The sequence below is a fragment of the Macaca mulatta genome, chromosome 16 (genome assembly GCF_049350105.2).
Source record: "Macaca mulatta isolate MMU2019108-1 chromosome 16, T2T-MMU8v2.0, whole genome shotgun sequence".
NCBI lineage: Eukaryota > Metazoa > Chordata > Mammalia > Primates > Cercopithecidae > Macaca > Macaca mulatta.
The window spans coordinates 39,416,206-39,436,678 of record NC_133421.1 but is presented as its reverse complement, the minus strand read 5'-3'; the positions used below and the strand labels follow the sequence as shown (position 1 = coordinate 39,436,678).

The following is a 20,473-nucleotide window of genomic DNA, read 5'->3' as shown; positions in this document are numbered from 1 at the left end:
GCCCTTCACCCTTGGCAGGTGGACACTATTCAACCTGCTGGGGCAGGTGTGTCCCCATTTCATGGCATTTGGGGACGACGGGATTTTCTGTCCAGGTCCCACTGTCCTCAAGTCCTTGGGATGATGCCCACCCCTGCTTGGGGCTTGAGACTCCAGAGACTCGTGCAGGTGTGGGCCACTGAGTCTGGCCCCTTTTTACCCGGGGGCGGTGGTGGAATGGGGGTTACACAGCCAGCCAGCATCTGGGAGCCTGGTGGGAGCGGTTCAGGTTTTCCCCGAAGCTCTGAGGTACAATGTAACTTTTAGATGATTTTATCCCACAGGATAGAAATCATAGAGGATACAGATAGTTTGCGGGCACAGGAGCGAGAGGACATCATTATGAACTATGAGAAGGTACAGGTCGGTCTGCTCCTTGGAGGGAGGCCTTTTCCAGTGCACCCTGATCAACTGGTCCTGGGCCCCCTAGGCACACAGGGTGGGCACGGGTGGCCACTACCCCCCGGCTCTTGCACCCTTTACCTTGGACCCCTCACCAAGGCTGCCTCTGAGTTACAGGGACACCGAGCCGGGCTGCCAGAGGACATGGGGCCTGAGCCTGTTGGAATCTACAACAACATTGATCACTTTGGGATTTTGCAGTGAGTCCTCTGTGCTCCCCTCACCCCTGAAGCACCTGTCTCAGCTCAGGGATGGGTTTGCTTTCAGAAAGGCCTTTCTGAGGCAAGACTCTCTCACCAGGTCAGGCCAACCTCCTTCCCAGGGTCAAAACTCCTCCCTGGTTCCCCTGCAGGTCCAGCCTGAGGTTGCTGTTAGGCCAGAGGTGCGGGGCCCATCTAGGGAGCGGGTGGGAATGGAGACTGGGCTAGGTCAGGTCCCTGGGCTCTCAGAAGTTCTGTCCACAAGTTAGCACTAGAGGAACGGGGCAACCTGAGGGTCTGACCATGTCCACTTGGAGACAATCCCAGTGAGATCCAAGGGTTGTGGCCGCGGGCTGAAGGGACGCCTGGCCTAGCATCAGGGCTGTTGTCCAGCATGTCTCTGAGGGCCCGCTTGCCCCTATCATCCCCTGTTTCCCTAGAGCTACAGCCCTAACTGTCCCCATGGGGAAGGGGGAAAGGCATGGAGACAGTGGGGGCTGTGGCCCTAGGGGAATGGGGGAGAAGACGGGCAGGGCCCCGTTCTGGCCATCTCACGGTCAGGCCAGGGAGGCAGCAGGGCTTGTGGCTAAAGACCCTGGGTGTGGCGCTGGGAAGGTATCTGGGGCCATGTAAGAGGAGCTGAGCCAGGAGCCCAGCTGTCAGGGATCATAGGATGGAGAGACAGAGGATCCCAGGGGAGGTAGGGTGGGAGGGAGCTGATGAGCAGTGCCACTTCTGAAAGGCAGGGTGTGTGGGTCAGGTGCAGGGAGGGGCAGGTGGATGCTGGGAGGTCAGAACCTGCAAGGGCCTTGGGGCTGTCAAGTGGGATGGGCCCCTGGTGCACCAGGAGTGCATCGGGCAAGTCTCTGGGCAGGCTCCCTTGACCCTGGTGGGGTGATGTGGTCAATCCCTGAGGGACTACGGTCAGGGCCTGGTTGCCCACCCTGGGCGGCCCCCATCCCATCTCAGGCCTGACCTTTCTCAGCTCCAGCAGAAAGCACCACCTCCAGTCCAAGACGGGCAGCCCCATTGTGCAGCTTGACCGCCCCCCACACCAGAAGCCCCAGTAACCCCGCCCAGGCTGGCCCCGCACTCCCTCTTCTCCCTGGTCCTGCCCTTCCTGGGAGTCAGCCCCACAGGAAGGCCCTTGTCCTCCCTTCCCTGTGTCTTCTCCTGGGCTGAACCCTGAGCTGTACAGGGACAGAGCCAGTCCTTTCTGGGGGTCGTCTCCCAGTCTGGGGTGGCTCCAGGCCCTGTGCAGGTCCTCAGTTCTGCCTGGGTTGTCTTACAGTGAGACAGAGCTGCCTCCTGCCACTGCTTGGGAGGCGAAGGTAAGAGCCTGATGCACAGTGGTGGGGGCTGGCTCAGGGATGTGGGGACTGGGAGGGTGGTCGGTGAGGCAGAGGAGGCAGATGGCCTGGGCAGTTGCTGCTGTCACTGGGAGGGGCAGCACTCCCTGCTGGACCTGACCCCAGGTTGCTGTAACTTGGACAGTTTGATAAAATTCCCAAGTGAGAACCACAGTTGTGGCTTGGGGGTGGCTGCCCGCCTGTGTCAGGACCTCACCTAGAGGCTGGGACCTGACCTAAGACTGGTGTGTCTGTGGCCTGAGGATAGCACGTCCCGGGGTCCCAAAGCCAGCCCACTGGCGCTCATTTGCTCAAAGGTTCTCAGCCCTCAGGGTCTGCCCTTCCCTGGCTCCCTCCAGCTGGGTCCCAACAGGGCTCCAGAGCCCAAGACCCAGCATCCACCGGTGGCTCTGGGAAGCCTGGCAGCTCCCCTAACTCCAACATTCCTCATTTGACAGCAAATGCGGCGGGAGATAACACGAAAGAGCAAGTGGATGGAAATGCTGGGACAGTGGGAGACATATAAGAACAGTAAAAAGGTAATGTGTGGAGGGAGAGGCCCCCAGAACCACTCTCTGCAGAGACAGGGGACGGGCACCCATGGCTGTGGCCTGGCACCATCAGCCTCTCAGAGGGTGGGTGGCACACTGTCCTCACCCAGAGGACTGGAGGCCTAGTCAGTGGTTTGCCTGCCTATTTGTGCAAGCGTCACCTTGCTGGGAGGGAATCTGAATCTAGGGCTGGGACCACCGAGAGCTCAAGGCTAGGGATGCCCTGGTGACCCGAAGGAAGGAAAAGGTTCAGATCACAGTCCCGACTCTGAGTGTCTATCCACTCTTTCAATCCTGGGAAGGGAGACACTGTCCCAGCTAGATCTCACCTCTAACGAGGGATCATGGGGCCAAAACCAACCATTTCCAGAATCCTCGGGCTCTGGTCCTCACTGGGGTCGCCCCGTGGCCTGTGACACCAGGTTGTTTTCTGCCCACAGCTGATAGATCGAGTATATAAGGGCATTCCCATGAACATCCGGGGCCAAGTGTGGTCAGTCCTGCTGAACATACAGGAAGTCAAGTGGAAAAACCCCAGAACATACAAGGTACGCTCAGCCAGAGCACAACAAACAGGACAGGCCGCGTCAGGGGCCCAGGTCTCCAGCTGGAGGGAGCATCAAGCCCAGGCTGGGGGGTGGGTGGGATGGTCAGATGCACATCCTGGGCACGGACGGTGACATAGTCACCACAGACAAACTCGGCTCTGGTGACCCTCCCTGGCTTCAGTAACAAGCCAAAAAGCAGCTTTGTGCAGAAGGAAACCTTCCTTCTTTCCTTCCTTCCCGGAGTGCTGACTGTGGGCTGACTGCCATTTGGGGCAGGGAGTCTTCCATCTGTTCTGAGGCTGCTTCCTCCTCTTGGCCCTGCCCTACAGGTCATGAAGGAGAAGGGCAAGAGGTCATCTGAACACATCCACCAGATTGACGTGGACGTGAGCGGGACACTAAGGAATCACATCTTCTTCCGATATCGATACGGAGCCAAGTAAGCCTATGGGAGCCACAGGGTCCCAGCAGACATGGAGTGAACGAAAGGGTTGGGGGCTTTCCCGGAGAAGAGGCCAGGGTCACCCAGGAGGGATGACAGAGCTGCCAAGACCTCTCCTGGCCCAGGGAGCAGCTGGCACTATGGACCGAGCACCTGGTTCCAAGCCCTGGGCCAGACTGGAACATGTGGGGCCAGAGCCCAGGAGGATCCTGAGGAGACAAAAGGCAGCAAACAAAATCATGCACAATGGTGAAAGGTGCTCTCCCGGACCCACGGGGACCCACAGGGACCCATGGTAGGACCCACGGGAGGGTGGCAGGATGGAGGGCCCATGAGCCTCCCCAGGAAACACTGATAGCACCAAATGCTGGGTGGACTAGGGGTCCTGGAAGCTGTCATCCTGGTCTGCTGGGAACGTGACATGCACAGCCACTTTGGCAGCCAGTTGGGCAGTGGCTCACAAAGCTCAATGGACTTGAACCGCACGTCCCCAAAGTGTCATAGATATTGAACCCACTGATTTGAAAACTGACATCCACATGAGACCTGCATGCCATGTTCACTGCTTGATTCATCGTCACTCACACAAGGAGCCTTCAGGGACAGCCTTCAACATGGGAATGGGGAGAGCAAGTCTGGTCCTCCCTTCAAACGGAAGACACAGTGAGAAAAGTGAACAAGCCAGTGATGCCCGCACGAACGTGGGTGGATCCTAGATGCATTTTGCTGAGGGAAAGAAGCCAGACTCAATATGCTACCACAGTAGGATTCCCATTCCTGGGCCATTCTGGAAAAGGCCAAACCATAGGGACTGAGAGGCAGTCTGGGTGGCCGGGGGCTGACGGATCAGGGAGAGGCCGGGTGCATAGGGGCCACCCTGGAGACTTGGAAGATGAAGGAATTGCTTCAGTAGGGGCAGGAGCAGTGGCCAGGAAACTCTGCACATTGGTTTAGAACCATGGAGGAACTGTAAGGCCAAAGACTGAGCTGGCATGTGTGCAAACTGAAAAAAAAAAAATCATTCAGAGTGAAAAGGATCAGGCAAGTCACTGTACAACTGGGCTATCTGCATGTCACAGATGTGGATTTTACTGAAACATTTCCTCAAAGTCAAAGACCCTGAAGAGCTCACTGCTTATCTGGTGAATCATCTGAACCTGAAATGGGATTTGTTGTTAGGCTTTGTAGACAAAGTGAAACTAATGGCATCTGCACAAAACAAACAAAAGCCTCATTTCTCTGTTTCCTAGGCATCGGGAACTATTATACATCCTCCTGGCATATTCGGAGTATAACCCGGTGAGTATTCCCCGCAGTGACGTTCCCGGGCAGTATTTCCCTGTTCACAGGAGTGGGTGTCTGGTGGGGTGTCGCTGCTTCTTTTAAAGTTAGTATTTGTGACCCACCAGGATATAGGAGGTAGGACTCCAGCTCACTGCTGGCATAAACCTCCCAGCAAGGGGGTGGTCTCAAGGGGTCAAGCTGAGACACAAAGGAGTCAGGCCTGGACTCCTGGTGTCACCTGGGTCTGACCACCACTTCTCAGAACAAGAAATGACGCCCTCCTCCTGGGGCTGCCCCAAAGCCCAGGAGCTTGGCAGCGTTGCACGCAGGACGGTGCATCAGGAGACAGTTTGGACAAGGTGCTGAAGTGCCTGATGGACCAGGCTCTTGTCATGAAATGAATTTGCACCCTGAGGAAGCCTCTTCTTCAGAGGAAGCCTCCCCAGTCAACTCTGCCCTCTCCAATGACATGAGTCCTCCCAGGTGACCTCAGCCTTCCCAGGTGATGTCCTTCCACAGTGACTCTGGCTCTTGCAGGAGGTGGGCTACTGCAGGGACCTGAGCCACATCGCAGCCTTGTTCCTCCTTTATCTGTCTGAGGAGGATGCATTCTGGGCACTGGTGCAGCTGCTGGCCAGGGAGAGGCACTCCCTGCAGGGTAGGTGGACAGCTGCCCCTGGGACCTCATGCAGCCAGACCCTGGGATGGCCACCCTGGCCAGGTAATCTCGGATTTCAGCCAAGGCACCTTCCTTGTGTCGCCAGCTCCTTGGGAGTCTTTAGGATGTCTTTGCTGAGGGTCCCACAGGAGTCTGCGGCTGACCCCCAAAGCCAAAGTTAGATGTCTTTCATCCCCATCAGCGGAGGGCATCTCATCCTCCCCGTGGCCACCCTCTGTGTCCTGCAGCCACGCCCTCTGGATCTGATTGTGCAACTGACTCTCCCCTCCCTGAGAGTCCTCCTGCCCTCCAGCTGCCCGGGCTCCTGCTGCCCTTGGTGCCCACGAATGGGCTGACTAAGCCCAGGTGGCAGCATCTCCCCAACCCGTGTCCCCTGGCCCGACCCCACTTCCAGGAGACGACCAGGAAGCCCAGCACCCACTCTGTCCTGGCCGCCATGTGGTGGCCTCAAAGTCAGGCTTGCCCTTTTTGCACTCTGGTCCAGGAGGCCTCCAGGGGAACCTCCAGCCAGGCTCCAGGGAATGTACCTGCCCCACCTCCCCAGGGCAAAGGCCACCTGGTGGGGTCACCAGATGGGAGGGTGGGAGGCCTTGGGGTTTGGGGGCCTCTCCAGCTGCCCAGCTCTTCCAGCTGATGGCTCCACATCTTGGGGGAAGGCTCTGATTTTTTGATGGGCTTGGGGGCTTCTCAGGATTCCACAGCCCAAATGGCGGGACAGTCCAGGGCCTCCAAGACCATCAGGAGCATGTGGTCCCCACGTCACAACACAAGACCATGTGGCATCTGGTGAGTTTATGGTCCCCTCGGTTCTTCCCCAGAGGCCTTGCCTCCTGTGGGGATGGAGGAACGGAGGCTGGAGCCCCTCGTGGGATTGGTGACTGGCTGAGTCTAGCCAGCTCCTGACCTGGGACATCGGGCTCTCCATGGGCTGGGAGTTGGATTCCTTTCCTGCCCTGGAGGAGACAGAGGCACAGGGATGGGGGCCCAGCTCCCGCAGAGCAGGGCAAAGGGCAGTGTGTCCACCGGGAGTGTGGGAAGGGGCCGGTGTTGGGGGGAGCCCTGGACACCGCCCAGTGTTCTGCACTAGGGGAAGGCTCTTCAGAGGCCCCGGAAGAGGGAGGTTTTTAGGGCAGCCCAGGGGGCCCTGAGCACCTCTGTTCCTCCCATCAGGACAAGGAAGGTCTTTGCGTGCAGGATTCCTCCTTAGGCTGGCTTCTCCAGATGTTGAATGACGGGGTAAGAAGGCACAGGGAGACCCTGGCTCAGGGACCCTCTTTGTCCTGCAGTGCCCTGCTTCCCCAGCCCGGGGATGTGGCTCACCCACAGCCCACAGGAGGCTCAGCCCACATGGGGGTCCCCACAAGACACCCAAACAAAACCCTCTGCCCAAGAGGGGTCATCCCAGGGCAATGACTGGGGCTCAGGCCCCGCCTTATAGGCAGACTGGGCCAGGACCCGACTTGGGAGGGCTCAGGGAAGCCTCAAGCCCTGGGCAAGCCCCTCTCTCCAGGAGCCACAAACCCACTCCAGCGAGTGTCCCCATGAGGAGCTGCAGGACCTTGCCTGATCCAGCGCCCTGGAGGACTCAGGAAACCCTCATGGAGAAGATCACTGACTCTGGGGACTGAAGCCCCAGTGGGCTCAGCTCGAGCAATCAGCCCCAGCCTGGAAGGGCTACAGTCTCCCACACCTGCTATCCCCACAGATCTCTCTTGGGCTCATCCTGCGCCTGTGGGATGTGTATTTGCTGGAAGGAGAACAGGTGTTGATGCCGATAACAAGCATTGCCTTTAAAGTTCAGAGGAGTAAGTCTCCGTGTGCCCAGTGGGGCCTGGGGAGCCCTGGGGTCAGACGCCGACTTACCCGAGGGCGGCTTCCTCACACTGTCCTCATGATCCTCTGTTCTGGCCCAGAGGGAGGTCTGGCCAGGTGGGCTGGGCAAGGCACAGTGACGCCGAGTCTGTCCCCCACAGGGCTCAGATGAAAGTTAGGAGTGTCGTGAGTACTTCCCTGCCCAGGTCGCCCCCCAGCCACAGCCTCCTGTGCACATCAGGGCCCCTGGGGTGGCCACAAAAGGATCCTGCACCACCCAGTGGGAGACAGAAGTGGCCACAGGGTATCAGCTGTGCCCCCTCCCAGGGAACTCTCCTGGCCTGATGTCCACCCTGTCCCTAGAGCGCCTCATGAAGACATCCAGGTGTGGCCTGTGGGCACGGTTTCGGAACCAGTTCTTCCACACCTGGCAGTTGGATGATGACTCTGTGCTCAAGCATCTTAGGGCCTCTACGAAGAAACTAACAAGGAAGCAAGGGGACCTGCCACCCCCAGGTGGGCTCCAGTGCCATGTCCCCTCCCATGTCACCCTCTGGGGCAGTCAATAGTGGGGGAGTGCCCGAGACCCACAACCCTCCTACCTGGGCCTTCCTCTTCACCTTTTCTTCCTCCTCTTCCTCCTGGACTCTAAGAAAGTACAGGAGGCCACCGGTCCTCACGGCAGGCGCTCAGTGTGTGTGTACTGGATGTGTTGTGCCCGCAGGAGGAGGATGTGGGCATGACCCTCCAACAAGCCCCCTCCCACATTCCACAGTGTCTCTGTCTCCCCATCACAGGGCCCTCAAGGACACTAAAGGAGCCAGACCGATTTGTGGGAAACCCCGCCCCTCCCTGCAAGCACCCACAGCCTCAGAGAGCAGCAGAGGCCCCTCACTCCTGCACGCTCCTCCAAGGTTGCCAGGACAACCAGCCTTGAGCCAGGGAGACAAGGGAATTGGGTGTCCCTGACCCCAGAGCATTCAGGGAGAGGGCACAGGCAGGACCCCAGGAGAGAGCCAGAGCGAAGAATTCAGACATATGTGGGAATGGTCAGTCCTGGCATGGACTGGGCAGCCCAGGAGGGCAGAGGGTGACCCACGTCCGGGCCCAATCAACCACTGTGGAGACGGGTCCTCATGTGAGGTGACAAGGGGCTGGGTGACATCCAAGTCCCCTCCCACCTGAGTTCTCACTGGGGGCTGTATCCCTGGCCCAACAGACCTGGGATGAGGGTGTGTCATAGGAAGCCCCCAGCTAGTTCGAACCCTGGGGACAGTCCCAGGAGCCACCTGCCATGCCCTGACAGCTTCCCATGCCAGGTGGCACACACCCCTCCCTCTTGGATCAGCAGACTACAGGCGTGTCCTCAGTGTCAGACCACGGGGCCACACAGAGACCCTGAGGACTCCAGAGACCCAGGCAGGTAGGACCCGGCCTGGAAAGGCCTGCATGGGCTCACTGGAGACGCTGACCACGTGTGTTTTCCTTTCAGCCAAACCCGAGCAAGGGTCCTCAGCAGCCAGGCCTATGCAGGCTATGCAGGAAGACCTTCTGCAAGGGGACAGGCAGACCCCTCCAGGCCCACCAGCCCGGTTCCAGTGGCCCATTTGGTCAGCTTCCCCACCATGGGCACCTCGTTCTTCTACACCCTGTCCCGGTGGGGCTGTCCGGGAAGACACCTACCCTGTGGGCACTCAGGATGTGCCCAGCCCGGCCCCAGCTCAGGGAAGACCTTCAGGACTCCTGGAGATTCCTGCAGTGGAACTCGATGCCCCAGCTCCCAATGGACCTGGATGTAGGGGGCCCTTGGTTCCCCCATTATGATTTCGAACAGAGCTGCTGGGTTTGTGTCCCTTCTGAATGTGTCCTGGACAGCCCCGGGACTGTGGGACAGGGCCAGCTCGGGAAGCCAGTGAGGACCCTGACACCAGGCCCTGCCCAGGCCCATCAGGACTGAAAGAGGTCGGGAGACATCCCACTGCAACAGGTCACCCTATCTACAGACAAGAGTCTTGCACCCAATTTCTACAATGGTATCATATCCCAGGAGGACCAGCTGGCCACCTGCTGGCAGGCGGAACACCCTGCGGAGGGGGTGAGATTGGCTTTCACTACACTGAGCCACCATGTGGACATGGACTTCCAGCCAGCCCTGCCCTGCACCCAGCACTGATTCCAACCAGGACACCCCCTTCGCAGCTAGTGACGAGAAGCAGCGCGCTCCCACCTCAGGGCCTTGCCTCTGCTCCTCTACTTGGAAAGTTCTCAGTTCCCTCCAGGCTTCTAGAAGCATCTGGGGCAGGGCTCATGGCTGGATAACTTCCCGAGGCTTAACAACCCAAGAAAGCTTCACATCCTCGTTTTATTTTTTGTTAAACTTATGAAAATTTATTAAGAAAGTGTGCAGCTCGAAAGACCTTCACAGATGGAACACACCAGCCCCCAGATCACAAAGCCAACCATGCCCAGCCCCTCCCAGCACCCCCAGCTGTGTGACCAGCATTCTGAATTCTGACGACACCGTGAGCCTGCCTTTGTACTTCACACTCATGGAAGGATAACAACATTCATGTTTTAAAATAAATGTTTCCTGTTGAAATGATTTTAGATATAAAGATTGAAAAGACACTACAGTGACCTCCTACACCTTCCATCCAGCTGCCCCTAATAATGATGTTTTGCAGTCCCATGGCACATAAGAAATTTAGGCCAGGTATGGTAGTTCACACCTGTAATCCCAGCAATTTGAGAGGTTGAGGCGGGAGGTTCAGGTTCACTTGAGTCTAGAAGTCTGGGACCAGCCTGGGAAATACAGGTGGACCCTGTCTCTAGAGAAAAGTCAAAGAAATTAGCCAGGCATGGTGGCGTGTGCCTATAGTTCCACCTAGTCAGGAGGCTGAGGCAGGATTGCTGGAGCCCATGAGTTCCAGGAAGCAGTGAGCCAGGACTGCACCACTGCACTCCAGCCTGCGTGACAGAGTGAGACTTTATCTGTTAAAAAAAAAAAAAAAAATTAGCAATTTAACGTGGGTACAATCCTATTAACTAAATAATAATGTGAACTATTATCTAAGGTTATTAAGGCTAGAATTATCCCATTTTTGCCTAACTTCTCGTGCCTGTTCCAAGATCCCACTTCGGACTCACCCTCTGCCTTCAGCTCATGTCTCCTCAGCTTCCTCCAGATGGTTCAGCAAACACACACCTGGGCTGAATGGTAGAGCTGATTGCTCGTACACAAGGGGAGACCTGTGGGCAGGGGTTTTCAAACTTATACAGCAAATGAGTTTTCCATGGTGTTCTGGAGATCACCCTCTGAGAAACACTTTGACAGTGAATCCAGGCCTCAATATCCATCAGCTGCTCTAGTGAATTTTGTGGAAGCTCAGTGAACACCTGCTCTGCAGGGTGCATGTGAAAGGGACAAGGATGAGTAAGCGGCAGATAAAGAAGACAGGACACAGGGGGTCTGTCTGAGCTCTATCCTCTGCCTTCAGCACTGACGGATCAAATCCAACTCTTATGGAATGGTGGCCACATTCTGGGCCAGCCCTGGGCTCTGAGGATCTGACAGTGAGTGACACAGAGCCAGGCCTTGCCCTTGGGGGAGCTCTCCAGTGTACACCTCCCTCTACCCTCCCAGTGCCCTGCAAAGCAGGCGTCAATGTCATTGTTAATGCACAGAGGAGGAACCTGATGGTTAGACAGGTTGATGGGTTTTCCAGTGTCACATGGCTTCTGACCTAGTTGGCAAGGACTGCAGAGTAATGTCAGGCCCAGGGCCTGGTGCATCCTGGTGATGTCACCACAGAGCAAACACGAGTTTGCTGGCTGGGTGGATTCTTGTCAACAGAAAGATACATGGATTAAAGGCAAATAGGAGCGAGATCCCTGGCATGGAAACAGGAAGAAGTCTGGCTGCTGGCTCTGTTTGGGGGTTTGTTTATTTATTCTATAAAACAGTTTTACTGATAGTAGTTCTCATACCATACAACTCACCCATTTAAAGTGGACACAATCTAGTGCTTTTTGCTCCATTCACAGAGCTGTGTGACCATCATCATAAGGAATTTTAGAACATTTTCATCACCCAGAAAAGAAATGCTGTACCCCTTAGGCAGTCACTCTCCCATGCCCGCCCTCTTCTTTTTAGTCCTAGGCAACCACTAATCTACTTTATGATTTGCCTGTTCTGGACATTTCATACAAAGCAAATCATATAATATAAGGTGTTTTTTGACAGGCTTCTTTTACTTAAGCATAATGTTTTCAAGGTTCATCCATGTTGTAACATGAATCAGTACTTCTTTCTTTTCATCACCAAATAATATTCCATTGTATGCATATAACACTTTTTTAATATTCATTAGTTGATAGACATTTAGGCTGTTTCCACTTTTTGGCTATTTTGAATAATGCTCTTCTGAACATTTCTGTGGACATATGTTCCGTTTCTCTTGGGTGTATACATAGGAGTGGAATTGCTGGTCATGTCGTAACTCTGTGTTTCACCTTTGGAGAAACTGCCAGACTATTTTCCAAAGTGACTGCACCATTTGATATTCCCACCAGCAGGGCAGGAAGGTCTCAATTCCTCTCACCCTCACCAACCCTTGTTTTATTTCTTTCCCAGTTAATCCTTTTATTTCACTTAAAACATTTTAATTTTAGATTGGGGGTACATTCACAGGTTTGTTACAAGGGTACATTGTGTGATGCTGGGGTTTGGGTTTCTATTGATCCCATCACCAGATAGTGAACATAGTACCCAATAGAAAGTTTCTCAGCCCTTGCCCCGCCACCCTCCTTTTGGAGTCCCCGGTGTCTATTGCTCCCATCATTGTGTCTGACCAACATTTGTTATCTGTTGCTCTGACTGCAACCATCCTAGTGAGTGTGGAGTGGTATCTCACTGTGGTTTTGATTTGCATTTTCCTGATGACAATGATGTTTAGCATCTTCTGATGTGCTTATTGGAAATTTGTATATGTTTTTTGTAGAAATGTCTATTCAAGTCCTTTGTCCAGTTCTAACTGGGTATTTGTTGTTTTATTGTTGATTATAAGATTTCTGTATATATTCTAGTGGGGTGTCTTATTTTAATCTTTTTGAAATTACTGTTTTCTCGGTCATACTCACACTCTCTAGAGCAGCAGTATGTTTGAATCTAAAGAACACACATAGGTGAGTTTATCAGGAGGTAAAAGTGCTTGCAAACTGGTACGATATTGTTACATTAAGTCTGCAGATTGTTTTTGGTAATAAGGACTTTTTTTTTTTTTTTTTTGAGACGGAGTCTCGCTCTGTCTCCCAGGCTGGAGTGCAGTGGCGCTATCTCGGCTCACTGCAAGCTCCGCCTCCCGGGTTTACGCCATTCTCCTGCCTCAGCCTCCCGAGTAGCTGGGACTACAGGCGCCCGCCACCTCGCCCAGCTAATTTTTTTGTATTTTTAGTAGAGACGGGGTTTCATTGTGTTAGCCAGGATGGTCTCGATCTCCTGACCTCGTGATCTGCCCGTCTCGGCCTCCCAAAGTGCTGGGATTACAGGCTTGAGCCACCGCGCCCGGCCAATAAGGACATTTTAATAATAGTAATTCTTCAAATCCATGAACGTGGGATATCTTTCCATTTATCTGTGCCCTCTTTAATTTCTTTTATTAGTGTTTTATATGTTTCAATAATTCTGTATCTTGATTGTAGTGGTGGTTACACACATCTACATATGTGATACACATACCAAATGCTGATTTTGACATGATACCCTGATAATGTGAGATGTGACTATTGGGGGAAACTGGGTGAAGATATTCAGTTCTCAAGATCCACATTGGGCCTGATCCAGCCCCTGTACAGGCTCTCAGATGGTATATAATTCTACTTCCTGTGAAAGAGGCAGACAGAGGGACCAGGCCCTGGGAAGAAGGGTGGGTTTGGCCCTGAAAAGGGGATTGGTGAGAGTAGGAGGGAGGGGACCCAGAAGGTGTGCTCTGTTTTATTAGACACCTTTGTTTGTTTCCATATCTTGCCCACTGTCTACAGACTTATAATGAGTAACTAAATGAATGACATCAAAAGCTGAGCCCTTGGTGTAAAACAGGCACTTTTCTTCAGTTCCAAAGTGCCAAAACCCATCCAATTGCCTCTGGACCCTGGTCCTCTGGAAGCTGGAAGGAGGATAATCATGCTTTTCCTAGAAGCTCCAGGCAAGCTGCCAGTGTTTTGGGCATTTCATCCCTGCAGCCCTTGCCTGGGCTGGACCTGCTGCCCCAGGTACGTGTAGCCCTGGTACTAACCCCAGGTACTGTACCCCAGGTACAAGTTAGCCCTGAAGCTTCCTGATGCAAGCCACTGAACGCTGAAGTCAAAATGGCTTGAGCAATAATGAAAAGTATCCTTTCACATAAGAGGAATTCTGGAGGTCAGGCAGTTCCAGCGTTGGTTCATTTCCCAGCAAAATTTGGTCATCAAGTACTCAAGTTCTTTCTACCTCATCTTCAGTGGATTGGCTATCCAGCTTTTCATATTTGCCAATCTGATACATAAAAATGGTATGTAATAAACAAGATATGTAAAAAATGGCATGTGATAAACAAGACACAAGTTTACTGACATTCTGGAGTAGTCACTAGTAGGCAGGGTTCTGAGAAAATACTCGGACTCTTCTTGCCCCAGAAAGTGTATCCACCAAATCAACTCCTGGGATCTCCAAACAGACTGGATTAAAAATGGAAAATAGCAAAGTATCTTGGCAGAGAATTCTGTCTGACTTAGTCAGATACAAGATTTTTTTTTTAAGTTCTTGTCTGGTTTCCTAAAACAAATTCTGATAAACACCCCTAAGAATCCAAAGTCAATTGAACACAGAAAGTTTAAGGCAAAGGAATTTCCCTACATCCTGCCAGGAAGAGGAATGTTTACAATCTCTGCACATGGCCTAACACAGCTCCCCTAAGAACAGGCTTTCCTTGTTTCAATTTCCATTAAAAGAGGAGCATAAGTACTTATTTATTTACTTATTTACTTACTTATTTATTGAGACAGAGTCTTGCTCTGTTGCTCAGGCTGGATCTTGGGTCATTGAAGCCTCTGCCTCCCGGGCTCAAGTGATTCTCACGCCTCAGCCTCCAAGTAGCTGGGATTACAGGTGAACACCACCATGACCGGCTAATGTTTGTATTTTTAGTAGAGATAGGGCCTCACTATGTTGGCCAGGTTGGTCTTGAACTCCTAGCCTTAAGGGATCTGCCCACCTCGGCCTCCCAAAGTGCTCACGCCTGTAATCCCAGTCTCTACTAAAAATACAAAAATTAGCCAGGTATGGTGGCATGTGCCTGTAGTCCCAGCTACTCGGGAGGCTGAGGCAGGAGAATCGCTTGAACCCGGTAGGTGGAGGTTGTAGTGAGCTGAGATGGTGCCACTGCACTCCAGCCTGGGTGATACAAGACCCTGTCTCAAAAAAAATAAATAAATAAAAATTATTTTATATTTGAGAGGGTCCTAGTTTAAATGCCATTTACTACCCACAGTCTTTAAATTTCCTTCCTTCTTTCCTTTTTTTCTTCTTCCCCGGTAACAAGCTGAGAGATTTAAGTTTCTTGACAAAGAAAATTATTAGGATTTTTTTTTCTTTTTCTTTTTTTCTTTTTTTTTTTTTGGTGTGTTAACGTTGAGGGTGAAATGAGTGGATGAATGGTAGTGGAATTATCCAAACTCAGTAGTTGCATCAGACAAGCCACTGAAAAATAAGAGGGATCTATCACTTGCTGGTTCCTTGTGTGTTATGGATCCAGTAACTTTTGGCTATATTTCAATACAGGAAATGGGAAGAACTCTAAGACATTCCCCAGATGTTCTATAAAATGTGCACATTAAAACATATGACACCGGCTTTTCCAGTTGTGGTGCTGCATGCTGAGGATCTCTTATCTACGCCCATAGCCATGCAGTCCAAGGGCCTGCTGCAGTCCGTGCAGGTCTTTGGATGGAAGAGGATGGCCACAGCCATGGCGGGCTGCAAATGTGTCAATGGCCTCATCGAAGTGAATAGGCAGCCCCTAGAGATGATGGAACCGTGCACGCTGCGGTACAAGCTGCTGGAACCAGTTCTGCTACTGGGCAAGGAGTGATTTGCTGGTGTGGACATCCACATCCTAGTGAAGGGTGATGGCCACATGGCCAAGATTTTTTTTTTTTTTTTTTTTTTTTGAGATGGAGTCTCATTCTGTCACCCAGGCTGGAGTGCAGTGGCACGATCTCGGCTCACTGCAATCTCCGCCTCCCGGGTTCAAGCGATTCCCCTGCCTCAGCGTCCTGAGTAGCTGGGACTACAGGCGTGCATCACCATACCTGCATAATTTTTTGTATTTTAGTAGAGACGGGGTTTCACCATGTTGGCCAGGATGGTCTTGATCTCCTGACCTTGTGATCCACCCGCCTCAGCCTTCCAAAGTGCTGGGATTATGGGCGTGACATGACCCAGATTTATGCTATCTGTCAGTCCATCTCCAAAGCCCTGGTGGCCTGTTACCAGAAATACATGGAAATGGCTTCCAAGAAGGTTAAAGATGTCCTCATCCAGTATGACTGGACCCTGCTGGTGGCTGACACCTGTCATTGCAAATCCAGAAAGTTTGGAGGCCCTGGTGCTTGTGCTACCAAAAAGCCCATCACGAATATCAGGGTCCACCTGTGTAATAAACAATGTTTGGATTTATATATATATATATATATAAATGGCTTACGGATCACCTGACCTCAAGTGATCCGTCCGCCTAGGCCCTCCCAAAGTGCTGGGATTATAGGCATGAGCCACCGTGCCCAGCCCCTTCAACTTTTATTTTAAGTTTCAGGGTACCTGTACAGAATGTGCAGGTTTGTTAACTAGGTAAACGTGTGCCACTGTGGTTCGCTGCACAGATCAACTCGTCATCTTGGTATCAAGCCCAGTACCTGTTAGCTAATCTTCCTGATGCTCTCCCTCCACCACCAGGCCCCGGTGTGTGTTGTTTCTCCCCTTGTGTCCGTGTGTTCTCATCATTCAGCTCCTACTTATAAGTGAGAACATGTGGTATTTGGTTTTCTGCTCCTGCATTAGTTTGTTGAGGATAATGGCTTCCAGTTCCATCCATGTTTCTGCAAAGGACATGATCTCATGCCTTTTTATGACTGCAGGGGTATTACTTAAATATGCATAAAATACTCATGGGGAGCAGAGGAGAGGTGACCTCGGGTTGCATACTGAGTGGATGGGAACATCCTTATCTCAGATAAGCATACTCAGACTGACTGACCCACCAGCTTCTCAAGCCCAGAGACCTACTCTGCTTGCAAAGGTAATTTGCAATGTGCTTACAAAACTATACCCTTAATAGACTCTATATAAAGGCTGGAACAATGTCGCTGAAAAATAAATGTTACCAGGGACCTGGAGAGGAGGAATGGTGACAGCAGAGGAATAGAATGAGCTTGGAATTCAAAGACACACAACACCAAACAGCAACGTGATGACTCCTCTAGGTCTTATTTTCAGAGTAAAAGAAGCAGCAGGCGCACCTGTAGATTCAGGTGAAGGTGCAGAAGGAGACTACGCAGCCATGGGTAACAACTTACAAGGAAATGGTCTTGTTATCTGTATAGTGGTGTCACTCTGGCTGAATGTCAATTACAGTGATTACTTAAAGGCCATTCACATTCACCTGATAGGGCTGGGAGTCCTGTGGGTGAGAGGTGGGGAGGGGATTCCTGCTCACCTTGAAATCCGAGCTCTGCACCAGGAAGCAGAGGTCAAAGGGCATCCCCTTCTGGAGGGCATGTGCATCTTCCTCTCCTCGGGCCCCCATCTTCTTTTCTGCCTCCTGTTGCACACCACGTACCCTCCGTCTTCAAACTGAGGGTTGAAGTGGAAGGCAAGGTTGTTTCCACTGAAGCCGGTCTGAAAGTCCACAGCAAACCTAGGCCCAGGGAAAGCAAATAGTCTTCTGTGGCATGGCCGAGGAGGGCCTCGGCGCCTCTGCCCTGCGTTTGTCTGGGATCTTGCATAGAACCTGCCTGGCAGACACTGCTTGGTTGGCATCCATTTTGTTTCTCTAATTTGAATCCAATGTGTTTTTGTGCAATTATTGCATTTTGCCTTTACAGCATGATTTTCTAAAAATAAGTAGAAAATGGTTAAGGAAAAGTGCTGGCATCAGCAAACAAGAAGCATAGGTCTTGGAAAGTGATTACCAATTGGTACCAAAGATGGAAGTTGCTAAGCACACCTAGAAGAGACAGCCTTCCATGCCAGTGGACACTTGTTGGAGGCCAGCACTTGCCTGACTAAGTGGGAAAGAAGAGAACAAATGTAAAGAGCATGTGAAATTGGGTCCGGGCGCAGTGGCTCATGCCTGTAATCACCACACTTTGGGAGGCTGAGGCAGGCAGATCACTTGAGCCCAGGAGTGGAAGACCAGCCTGAGCAACAAAGCGAGATCTCATCTCTACTTTATACATATACACACACACACACACACACACACACACACACACATATATATATGCATATATGCACACACACATATATACACACACACATATATACACACACATATATATACACATATATACACACACACATACACACACACACATATATATACACACACATATATATATAAAATTAGCTAGGCATCATGATGCATGCCTATAGTCCCAGCTGCTTGGGGGGCCGAGATGCGAGGATCTCTTGAGCCCAGGAATTCGAGGCTGCAGTGAGCTATGATCGTACCACTGCACTCCAGCCTGGGTGAAAGAAAAGAGTCCCTGTCTCAAAAGAAAACAATTAATTAATTAAATGAATAAATGGAGAAGATTGCATTAGAAATATCTCTGCTTGTATTTTTTCCTTTGGAGTCCTTCAGCTTCACCCCTGTAGTCCTTTGGAAATTCCTGCCCCAAGGAAGGGAGAGGCAGAAAGCTCCTGAGAGGAGAGCGCCCTCTGAGGTAGGATCTGTCTGTTCCACAGGATGGGAGTGGGAAGCCCTCCTGGTGCTGGGAGGTGGGGGAGGCAGAGGGACAGGGAGAGAGGAAGGGGTGGAAGATGAGAGGCTTGGTCCTGATTCCCCTCGTTGCAGGGTTCACGGGGATCGGGGCCTCCCTGCCCTTGGCATCTCCTGGGGGCACTGCAGGCTCTCAGAGAAGTCCCACAGCAGCATGGCAATGGCAGAGGAGGTCACCAAGAATCTAGGTGGCCGAGCTGAGGTTGAACTGGGATCTGCGAGGCCCAGAAGGTCTTAAGGAGAGGTCCCCTGGGACTGAGGCAGAAAGGCTTCCGAGAGAGAGCCATGAGACCAGAGGCTCTTCTGTGGGCCCCGCAGACTTCAGCAGGCAGCCACCCGTGGTCTCCCACCAAGCCAGGAGAGAGCTGTGTGCCACGTGGTCGGGGTTCCTTGGCAGGGGTCAGCCAGGCCTGTGTGAGGGTCTAGAGCCCTCCTAGCCCCTGAGAAGCCATGTGAGCTCGTCTCTGTTCCCAGTCAGCCCACCTTGGGAGGGAGGAGGGGGTGGGAAACTGCCCTGATACAATGTTAGTGTTTTGAATTGACTTAGTAGTTTCCAGAAAAGGCCTTGAAATCAAAAGAGACCAAATTACTTTGGATGTCAATTTTCAGTATTTTCACGTCAGCAGAAGGAGAGCTTCAGAGTGGATGAGAGCAGTATGGGAAATGGAGGAGGTTTGATTTTTGTAACTCTTAGTCACAGTGTGCAAAGTTCAACTCAGAACATAATCCTCCAACTCTGACCATCCCACTCCCTCCTTAGACCGCCAGCTCCCAGGGCCCCATTCATCCCGGAGTCCAGGTTAATGGCGCCCCTGGCTGCAGGTTGTGCCTGCAGAGTGCTGTCCTGTGGCATGGGTTAGGTACGCACTGGGCCTCCCCTGAGCCAGGCACGTGAGCTTGGATGTTGTTGTTTGAACTAACCCAGGCTCCCAGGCAATGGTTTACTAAGGGATGAGGCTGCAGTGAAACATTTCCATCCATTACACACACATCTGCTTCCACTGGAGCTGAGAACAGTCCCATTGACAGTGATCTGAAGTGTGTCCTGGAGACCCCCTTGCATAGTCCCAGAAAAGGGGACAGCCTGCAGGGAAAAGGTGTGGGGCCATCAGTCAGGTGGCCGGCCTCCCGTTTGCTCCCCTCCAGCGCTAGTCAGTGGCCGGCCTGGGTATGACAGCGCCATGCAAGGGGATGGGGTGCGGCTATGACCAGTATATACGGAGTCTCACCCCCAGGGGTCTTAGGGTCCCGTGTGGAGGCAGACACAAATCCAATTAGTTACTCAGACAGTCTAAGCTTGTGATAAGGAGAAGCCTGGCCCTGAGAGGACACGACAGGGAGCTGAGCTTGTGTGAGAGTCTGAGAGGCGGTGGAGGCTGCATCAGGAACGCACCAGGCTGAAGGCCTTCCTTCCAGGCAGGGAAGAGGCAGGCGGATGCCCTGGGCTGGTAAGGAACTAGGTAGTAATGGGGGCTGCCGGACCTCATGCCAAGCTCCCAGCAAAGCGCCCAGGGCCCTGGCTGGAGACTCGGGAGGCCCAAGGGAACAAAGGGACCCATCAAGGGTCTGCAGGTTCCACGAGAGGGTCACATGAGAGGCACAAGAAGAAGGCATGTCCCTCTCCCCACCACCACCATATAACAATGGCCACCGTGACCTTTGCCCTCCTGGCCATCGTCAGCAGAGTCTCTTCCCAGGTGCCGTCTGCAGCCATGGGGCAGCCGCCTCCTCTGCTTCTGCCCCTGGGCTCTCCATTCCTTCCCTCAGGCCCTCAGCAGCCCCAAACTCAAGCGTAGTTTCCGCACCCGTCCCAGGCCCCACGGGCTACCACTTTGTCAAATTCTCTGTCCGGGGCTCTTTAAAGGAGCGATGGACCATGGGGAGGATGCATCGCTTCAGAGTCAGGTCTGAATCCTAGCTCTGCTGCCTCATGACCTGAGTGGCCTTGGGAAGCCTATTTCAGCTCTCTTTGCCTCAGTTTCCTCATCTGTAAAATGGGAAGGTGTTTCTCCTACTGCATGTGACTGATGATTTCATGAGAAAAGGCCTGTGATGGAAGAGATTGGCACATAGGAGATGCTTCTCCACTGTCACCCACCCCCCACCTTGATCTCTCTGAGCAAAATTCACA

At 52.7% G+C, this 20,473-nt stretch overlaps 2 pseudogenes; both read left to right on the top strand.

Moving 5' to 3' along the window:
• Nucleotides 1-366: 366 nt before the first annotated feature.
• On the top strand, nucleotides 367-9,593 carry LOC719042 (TBC1 domain family member 3B-like; annotated as a pseudogene).
• A 5,653-nt stretch (nucleotides 9,594-15,246) lies between these two features.
• Nucleotides 15,247-20,260, top strand: LOC100424041 (small ribosomal subunit protein uS9-like; annotated as a pseudogene).
• The last annotated feature ends 213 nt before the right edge of the window (nucleotides 20,261-20,473 follow it).